This window comes from Pogoniulus pusillus, chromosome 35 (genome assembly GCF_015220805.1).
Source record: "Pogoniulus pusillus isolate bPogPus1 chromosome 35, bPogPus1.pri, whole genome shotgun sequence".
Taxonomy (NCBI): domain Eukaryota; kingdom Metazoa; phylum Chordata; class Aves; order Piciformes; family Lybiidae; genus Pogoniulus; species Pogoniulus pusillus.
In genome coordinates, this window is record NC_087298.1 from 10,714,444 (window position 1) to 10,724,132 (window position 9,689).

At 53.1% G+C, this 9,689-nt stretch overlaps 1 long non-coding RNA gene across 1 annotated transcript; it reads right to left on the reverse strand.

Moving 5' to 3' along the window:
• Positions 1–397: 397 nt before the first annotated feature.
• LOC135190099 (uncharacterized) lies at positions 398–4,826 on the reverse strand. Its single transcript, XR_010308425.1, has 3 exons — positions 4,754–4,826; positions 3,384–3,453; positions 398–608 (listed from the first exon to the last, which is right to left on the reverse strand). It is a non-coding gene; the product is annotated as an uncharacterized LOC135190099 (long non-coding RNA).
• Positions 4,827–9,689: the final 4,863 nt, after the last annotated feature.

Consider the following 9,689-nt stretch of genomic DNA (forward strand, 5'->3'; position numbering starts at 1 on the left):
GAGGGCTGGGAGAGGATTTTGTGGTTGACTGAAAAGAGACCAAAACTGATGTGGGTCAGCATGAGGTCTTGACCACAAAGCAGGTTGCATTGCTGCTCTGCCTGCTTGTGCAGACAGAGACAGGACTAGTGGGGAGGGGGGAAGCACCGTATCCTATGCACCGCATCTCAGCTGAACCCATGAGCTGGGCAGCACTGGGGAGGGAGAGAGAGAAAAAGGGTCAATATTTTGCAGAGTGCTCAGAGACTGTCCCTCCTCACCAGGAACTGCTGCCAGGCTTTGGTGACGTCCTTCTCCTAGGGTAGCTAAGAGGGAGCACAGGGAGCAGAGCTTGCAGAAGGACGGAGCGGAGCGGCCGCGGGAGCCCTTTGGCAGGTAAAAAGCCTTTATGACTATATTTGTGCAAGCAGCTCTAAATGCCCAGACCTTTATTCTTTTAAACTAAAAGTCATTTTTCTTTTCCCTTCCAGAAAGAAAAAGAGAGAGAGAGAGAAAAAAAAACCCCGAGTGAATTCCTCTTGACGCAGATCCTCTTCCCCTCTGGATGGGAGTTCAATTGTTCTTGCAAGCCAGCTCCAAATCTGCCCTGTGCATTCACTTCCTTTTTCCTGCCCGAAAGGAAACAGAGATTTCTGACTGTGTGAACTGGCCCTTTATTTAAGGATAGCAGAAAATAGCTAAACACCAGTTCGGTGTGGTGCTGTGCACTTTAGCATGCCGCGGGGCCAAACAAAAGAAAGAGAAACATCTCCCCCGCCCTTCCCCCCTTGGATGGTAAACTGCACCACTGGCTTGAGGAGAATGGGTGTTTGGGAAAGTTGTACTCAAACATTTGCTGGAGCCCAATGAAACCCGAAAAAAAAAAAAAAAATCTCTTTGGCCAGGAAGTTTTTTAGCTACCAAAAATAATCACCAGGTCCTGGCTAATATTTTTAATGACCGCTGGGTTCTTGGGAATTTCCTCTTCCCTCCATGGAGATAAGTGATTAAATAAAGGCACTGGCTGTTTTGAGGCTGCTGCAGGGAAAAGACATCTCAACACTTCTTTTTTGGTGTCTTTTTCCTCTCCCCCCCCCCCCTCTAATTCTTGACTTCTGCATTCGCTGTCTGACTTCTAGGCTGAATTCCACTTCTCTATTATGCTGCTGAAATCCAGTGAAGTCAGCAGAAAAGCCATGGGAGCTTCCTGGGTAGGACTTTTAAGCCCAAGGTACTAGATCCACGAATGAAGACTCACTTACCTACCACATGCCTTATTAACCTTACAAAAAAAGACACTGAGCTCTATTCAGATCCCTGTTGTGTGGCTTCAGCATCCCTGCAGAGCACTGTCAGTGCCCAGTTGGCTTCACTGTCCCTGCAGGGCACTGTCAGCACCCAGCTATAGGCTCCCCAACACAAGAGAGACACAGACCTGCTGAGGCAGATCCAGAGGAGGGCCACAAGGATGAGCAGAAGGCTGGAGCACCTATCCTGTGAAGACAGGCTGAAAGAATTTGGGCTGTTCAGCCTGGAGAAGAAAAGGCTCCAGGGTGATCTTATAGCTACATTTCAGAAGGGGACCTACAGGAAGGCTGGGGAGGGACTGTTTAGAAGGGCTGGTAGTGATAGGATGAGGGACAGTGGTTTGAAACTGGAACAGGGCAGATTTAGTTTGGACATAAGGAAGAAGCTCCTTACAGTGAGAGTGGTGAAATACTGGCACAAGCTGCCCAGGGATGTGGTTGAAGCCCTGACCATGGAGACATTCAAGATCAGACTCAGTGTGGCCCTGGGCAGCCTGCTCGAGTTGGAGGTGTCCCTGCTGACTGCAGGGAAGTTGTGCAAGGTGACCTCTGAGGGTCCCTTCCCACCCAAAGCAATCTGTGAGTCTTTGAATCTGTAATGTCCTGTTCACTCTGAAGGTCTTTCCCATGGAGAACTCCTCTGGGTTTAGGTTCATGCTGTGGGATCCCAATCAGTCCTTGGAGTGCACTTTCCAACAAGGCAGGGATTGTTGATGTAGAAAACTTTGAATCTGCTGCAAATGGTCAGTTTCAAAACTTCAGTTAGGCCTGCAAAGGTGATTAGGGGACTAGAACACCTCTCTTTTGAAGAGAGACTGAGAGAATTGGGTCTTTTTAGCCTGGAAGAGAGAGTATGAGGCAGGGATCTCATAAATACTTAGTCTGAGATAATTCTCTATAGGGACTTGCAGGGAGAGAGGTTCTTGCAGCCTGATCCTACAAGCTGAGGGAATTTGCTTTGTCCTTGCACGAACAAACAGACCCTGAACCCCCCCAGTGTGGCTCTAAAGCACCCTGTGTGTCTTTCCATTGCACACAGATATGGTCTTGCTCAAATATATTCTGCATGCCTGATACCCTTCTGCAGCGAGGGGAGGTAGTGTCAGCGACACAAAGCTGCTTGGCAGGACAGCTCTGGAAGCTTATCTCACACCAAAAGGCAAGATAAAGGAGCCCTTCACCGAGCTGGCTTAGCAGAAATGAGGCTCTGGGCTTTCCCCTCCCTCACTGCCCTCAGTGCTATCACTGCAACAGTGAGGCATGGCCATGTCCCCAGCCTTGGGGACAGCAGGGTGCCAGTGGCACCCCAGACTGTACAGAGTTGTCCCCCAGCCCAGGGTCTGCTGCAAGACAGCAGCTTGCACCATGTTTAGTCTCTGCTCTGTCTCCTTCACTTTCTCCTCCTCTCTTATCAGGCTTTCCTTGAATTCTTTGTCAAGAGCAAGGGTGAGAGAGGAGGTTGAGCCTGTGGATTTGCTCAGATGAAGGATGGATGTGTTTAAAAGTCACTTGGAGGTGGTGCTTAGGGATATGGTTTAGGGTGAAGCTGATAGAAAAGGAATATTGCTCAAACTCTGTGACCCCGAGGGTCTTTTCCAAGCAGAATGTTTCTGTGAAGCACACTGGGGTCTGGAATGCTGCTCAGGTCACCTGCACAGGAGCTGCTCACCACCAGTCTTAGAGGAAGGCATTTTTCATGGGAAATCACATCCAGGCTCTCTTGGCACCTAACAAATGGTCCTTGACTACGAGAGCTTCAGCAGTGTCTCAGGCTGACTCTGACTGAGGAAGGCACAGAAGTGCCAGGTGCTGCCTGGCAAGGCCTGCCTGACCTGCTGATGCCAGTCTTAATTTTGCTGGAGTCCATTTGTGGGCCTGGAGAAGGTGACCTTGGCAACTCAAGCTCCATACTGCTGAAACTCCACCACATCTCTAGCACAGCACAGGACCACATGCAAGGCTTTAAGCATGAGCTCAGGCATTGCCTGCAGCAAAAACACTTCCCTGGTCGGGGGCTGTGTCCCAGGTAGCCTTCGTGTGGCTTGTTAGAGGCATCCTGGAAGAACCTGCCAGTCCCCTGCAGGAAGCACTACTTACAGTCAGCATTCTAGAGGTCAGCCTTCTGTCATCACAACCCCAACTCCTTGTGCAATGTGACGTTCAATATCTAATTAAAATAATGGGCAGCAATTAGCCTTTGATGTTAATGAGCAGCTAGGAGTAGCAATGGGAGGGAAAGGAGGCCCTCTGTGTGTCCTGAGAGCTCATACAAAAGCATTGCACTTTCTACTCTCTATTCTCTAACCCCACCTGGAGTACTGCAGCCAGTTCTGGAGCCCCTGGGTCAAGAGGGATATGGAGGTGCTGGAAAGTGTCCAGAGTAGGGACATGAGGATGAGCTGGAGCTGCTCTGCTGTGAGGAGAGACTGAGGGAGTTGGGGCTGTTTGATCTGGAGAGGAGAAGGCTCTCAGGTGACCTTATTGTGGCCTTGCAGGATCTTAAGGGGGCTAAAAGAAAGCTGGGGAGGGACTTGTTAGGCTGTCAGGTAGTGATAGGACTGGAGGGAATGGAGCAAAGCTGGAAATGGAGAGATTCAGGCTGGATGTTAGGAAGAAGTTCCTCAAGCATGAGGGTGGTGAGAGCCTGGAAGGGGTTGCCCAGGGAAGTGGTGGAAGCCTTATCCCTGGAGGTATTTAAGGCCAGGCTGGATGAGGCTGTGGGCAGGCTGATCTAGTGTGAGGTGTCCCTGGGCATGGCAGGGGGGTTGGAACTGGCTGATCCTTGTGGTTCCTTCCAACCCTGACTGATTCTGCAATTCAGTTACCCCAAATAGTGGTCATTCAGGCTCTGCAGCAGTGCTGGAGCTGGTGTGGTGGGAAAAAGGAGACACATGCTGCAAGGAGGATGAAAGCCTACAGAACTAAAAGAATCAGGGGACGTGGGCAAGTGCTCTGCTAGTGATGGATCACTTGGTTCCTGCTTGGCCTGCTTGTGTGGGCTTCTTTAGTGGCAGACAGCAGTTTTATCAGCACTGAGGGGTCAGCTGGGATAAGCATTCTGACTTCAGCAAAATCTGGATGGCAAATCTCCTCAGGAGAAATGTTCAGCAGATCTGTTGTGAATTATAGACAGGATGGTCAGAAATACCTGACATTAGCCTGCAGGTATTCTCTGCCCTCAGCAAGAGATGCTAAAGAACATCCACATTTAGTAAGCATAATTCAGACTTCAGTATTTCAGGAGATTTTAAAGGCCAGGCTGGATCAGGCTCTGAGCAACCTGATCTAGTGCAAAATGTCCCTGCCCATGGCATGGACTTGGAACTAGATGATCCTTGAGGTCCCTTCCAGCCCTGGCAATTCTGTTGGAGCGAGCATCAACCTTCTTCCTACCTAACTGGGGGGCCACCAGGCCCCCCAGCCTTTGTCCCACTCCCAATCACCCAGTGTGCACCATGGGGACTCACCAGTGATGACAGGAGAAGGATCCCTCTGCCCAGTTGGGCACAGCTTAGGGCTTCTGCCTTTCCTGAGGGGGATTATAAAGGGGAGTGGGCTGAGAGGGCAAAGTGGCCACACCTAGAGTGGGAGGAGGCTCCAACAGAGCCCAGGTGCTCTGGGTTAGGAGGGGGAAAAGGAGCAAAATGGGGCAGATAGGATGGAAAAAGGGGCAGATGGGGTGGAAAAAGGGGCAGATGGGGTGGAAAAAGGGGCAGATAGGGTGTCCCAGTGTGATCTGATAAAGGTGGTCCTGCTCTGGTGGGGGGTTGGACTTGATGATCTTTCAAGGTCCCTTTCAGCCCCTGCCATTCTGTGGTTCTGTGACCGACCTCAGAAGCAGCAGCAGCTCTCTCAAAGCTTTTCTTTATCTCTCTTCATGAGCTTCTTTTTTATTTAAAACAAAAATAATCAGAGAGCTGAGGGAACAAAAAATTCCCCAAACAGCTCTGCCAAAAAAGCCTCCTCCAGTGCTGTTTCTCTGTGCCTGATGGGAGGGTCCCACTGGATGTGGGGCTGCACAGTGCCCCCCAAGCCCTCTCTGCAAACAGAAGCCTGTTGGCTGTCTCAGCTCGTCCCCAGCAGCCTGCATGGCCTCATCCCAAACCAACCACTGTGTGCCCCAGCCTGTGGCTTCTCCAGATACTTCACTGCTGAGCTTTTCCTTTAGCAGTCATGACTCTTTTCTCCTTTAATTCTTAGGGAAAGCTGAGTGGGAAAAACACAACTCCAACTAATCCTTCAGCCTTTGGGACTCTCAAGTTCAAACCTCGATTCTTGGCCTGGGAGGGTTTGATAGTTTCAGAGGAACTTTATTTTTCCCTCCTGAGTTGGGAATCTCTCTGAAACCTGCAATGCTCTTCTGCAAAACACAGATAAAATTCCTCCTCACTGAAGATTTTCTCCAGGAGAAGGCAGATTTGTTTCCCAGCCAGGCAGGCTGTGGTTGCCTGTCAGACTCCTGAGGCTCTCCCTGCACAGGGAGAAGCTCTGATGGAGAAGACAATCTCTGAACTTGATTAATGAGGTCTGCACTGTCTGCCTATTCCCAGGGCACCCTCAGAACTCCTCCATCCTGTCCCGGTGTGCAGGAGGCACACTGTAATCTCTGGGCTGGATTCTGCCCAGCACTGTTCTCTGGTGTTTCCACCATCATCCTCACTCCAAGGATGGGCTGAAAGTGGTCAAGTAGGCTTTAGAGGTGCCACTCCTGCCTGGTAGCTCCTTAGATCTAGCCATGCAGGATCTGCTGCCTGGCAAGAAGTGTCAGCAAGTGGATGAATTTGCTAGGGTGCAGCTCATCTAGGGGATGGTGAAATGCATAGGGCCTGAAAGAAAGGCCCCCAGTGCTGAAGCCTGGCTGCTAGAGGTCTTGCCATGGTACTGATGGCTCTAAGCATCCTGGCAACAACATATTACATTGCAGAGCAGTTCTAGGACTCAGCTCCAGATGCCACATGCAGCTGGAGAAACCAAAAGGCTATCCTTTAATCAAAGTGAAAGCATGAAGATGATAGAATCCGCCAGGGTTGGAAGGGAAACCAAGGATCAGCCATTTAGAACCCCCCTGCCATGGACAGAGACATCTCACACTAGATCAGCCTGCCCACAGCCTCATCCAGCCTGGCCTTAAACACCTCCAGGGATGAGGCTTCCACCACTTCCCTGGGCAACCCCTTCCAGGTTCTCACCACCCTCATGCTGAACAACTTCTTCCTAACATCCAGTCTGAATCTCCCCATTTCTAACTTTGTTCCATTCCCCTTACTCCTATTGCTGCCTGACAGCCTCAAAAGTCCCTCCTCAGCTTTCTTGTAGCCCCCTTCAGAAGGCCACAATAAGGTCACCCAGGAGATGAACAGCCCCAACTCCCTCAGTCTCAGCAAAGGTTTTGCTTTTCCTTCCCTGTTCCCTGAAGAGGTGCAGGTTTGAAATGCCTCCTCTTGCATTTTGAGGCTCAAGAGAGCATCTGCTGCTTCTGCTGAGAAGAGAGCTAAGCCCTGTGAAAAGTTCACAGCACCTAACATTTGGGAGCTGAATTTATGTAGCAGGGTTAGTGCAGGAACCTGAAAGCAGTTCATGGGTGTTAGCTGAGCAAGCAGCACAACAGCCCTGTGATGGGCCTGGCATTTTTATTGTCTGCTGATGAGAAAACAGGCAAAGGCTGGTAAAATACTTTATCCACGGAGAATCCAGGCTGTGGGTGGGAGCACGACCCCAGCAGGCTGGATCCCATGCCCTTGCCCAACAGCTGGGGACCGTTCCCACCCTGCTCCCTAAGAAGCGGTTGTGACTCAAGGATCTGGAGTGGCCTGAGCCTGGAAATGCTTGGCATCGTGTTCCTAACCCAGCAAAGGTCTGAGTCAGCTCTGGGAGTGGGAGGTGCAGCAGCACTTTACCCTGGCTGAGGATTCGACCCCATCCCTCTGCAAGCAGCCTGCACGCCGCTGGCAGCTGGAGGCAGGCTGCCCTCAGCTCCCTGCTCTGGCAGGAGCCCTAGGAGCTGAAGGTGGAGTTGCTGCCATCTGACTTTGATGGCTGTTCAGTAATTGACTTGATTATTTAAGCAAGTATCAAGTGTTGCTGGGGGACAGCGTTTCCCCCGGTGCTCGCACGTACGCCGATTAAACCCTGCCTGGCTGCACACCGGCAGAGAGCAGCTCCCAAAAGGTCAGTAAAACAAAGCAGGCAGGGCTTTGCAGCCCAGGAGGAGGGGAAAGCCAGACTGAAAGGTTCCTGCAAGCAAAAGCGTTGGAGGAAAATCAGTCATAAAGCAAACATGGCCTGAGACTTGAGGGCATCAGCGCGGGCAAGGAGGTGCGGAGCGGCAGCCACTGCAGCTGGCAGGAGAGCAGCATGCCACACTAATTGGCTAGTGCTAATGAAGAGCTGAGGTCCCCTCCACCCCCCACCTCAGTGCACGCCTGACAGAACCTCAATGCGGGCAGAGGGCTGGAGCAGGCTGCGTGGCCTCTGGAGAAGCACAAGTCCAGCCCAGGGCTGCCTGCCCAGCTGCTGTCTGCTCTGCTCCCGCCGGGTCCCGCTGCCGCCTGCCTCCGCGGGATGCCCAAAAGGTCACCTTGCGGCGGACTGGTGGGGGGCTGCCAGGGAGCCTTGGCGTGCAGCGGAGGGGATGAGCAGCAGGAGGTCAGGGGTGATGCGGAGGTGCAGGCAGAGGCAGGGCTGTGGGCACGGCCAGGGTGTGTGGCTCCAACACCCTGCAGCTCCCTCCCTCCTTCCTTCCTTCCCTCTCACACACCATACCTGAGCCTTGGCTGACGCCCAGGTTTTCCCCAGCGCCAGCTTCCACGGGAGGGTAGCAGTAGCTCTGCAAGATGAGGAGTCATGATTTGAGCCTTAAAAATGCCCGTGGGTATGGCCCCTGCTGACCGCTCCCCGCTCCGGCCGCTGGGCTGCAGCTCTGCAGCCTGGGTAAGCAGGAAGCCTTTGCTGCACGTCCCAGCCAGCTCCTGGGGCTGCACTGCTGCGGCCACAGCAGCCCTGCTCCGTGCTCAGCTCCCTCTGCGTCTGGAGGTGTGGGTGCCTGATGTCCCAGCCATGCCCCCTGGCCTGCACTCATCCTAGGGCAGATGGCATGAGAGAGATGGACCTGATTCCGTGCTAGAGGGGAGGACACAGGAGGGGTGGATGTGCCTCCATGCTAGGGGAGAGGGCACAGGAGGGATGGATGTGGCTCCATGCTAGGGGAGAGGACACAGAAGGGGTGGATGTGCCTCTGCTAGGGCAGAGGACACAGGAGGGATGGATGTGGCTCTGCTAGGGCAGAGGACACAGGAGGGGTGGATGTGCCTCTGCTAGGGCAGAGGACACAGGAGGGATGGATGTGCCTCTGCTAGGGCAGAGGACACAGGAGGGATGGATGTGGCTCCATGTAAAGGCAGAGGACACAGGAGGGATGGCACCAGACCTGGTTGCTGCACCTGATAACATTTGGGTCTAGAGTTTGTCCCAAAGCTCCTGGGCATCTCTTTTGGAGGAGGACATTAGGAGTCCTTGTGAAGGCTCTGACCACTGCAGGACCAAGCCTGTGTGTCTGGCAATGGTGGAGGAAGTTGTCAGCTCTGGGCCTGAGTTTCCAGTGTCCAGCCTCTCTGATCTGAAAGGAGCATCCAGTGCTGCCACATCTCCCACCCATGCAAGCCCTCCAACTCCCCATGGGGAGCTGCTGCTTAGCACTCAGCTCTGCTCCGAGCACAAATACAGAGTTCGACCCTCCCCGTGGGTTAATGTAGCATGCACAAAGTGTTTCATGCACAACCAAGCACAAACACACACTCGTGGCTAGAAGTGACTCCCCTGGGTGGCTGCACTCCCACGGTGCCCATCAGCTGGCAGTGATCACGGCAAGCAGCTGGCAGACTCAAGTCACCTCTCGCTGGAGAGAGAGCAGTTCTGCCCTTGGGAAGAAGCCTGCCAAGGAAAACAAGAGGGGTCCCTCTTCAGCCATGCATTTATAGAAATAAACACAGGAATATTTTGCAACTCCCAAGGGATTTGCCCAGAGTAATATTTTGCTGAGTAAGGGTGGTTGTAATCCTCTGCCCGCTGCAAGCCTGCGCACAAAGGCTCTGTGCTGCCCAGACCAGGAGGACCCAGGTGTGTGCAGCACAGGGCAGGGACATGGCTCTGCTCCAGAGGAGCCCCACATGGCTCATGGCTCCAAACCTGTGCAGCACAGGGCAGGGACATGGCTCTGCTCCAGAGGAGCCCCACATGGCTCATGGCCCCAAACCTGTGCAGCACAGGGCAGGGACATGGCTCTGCTCCAGAGGAGCCCCACATGGCTCATGGCCCCAAACCTGTGCAGCACAGGGCAGGGACATGGCTCTGCTCCAGAGGAGCCCCACATGGCTCATGGCTCCAAACCTGTGCAGCACAGGGCAG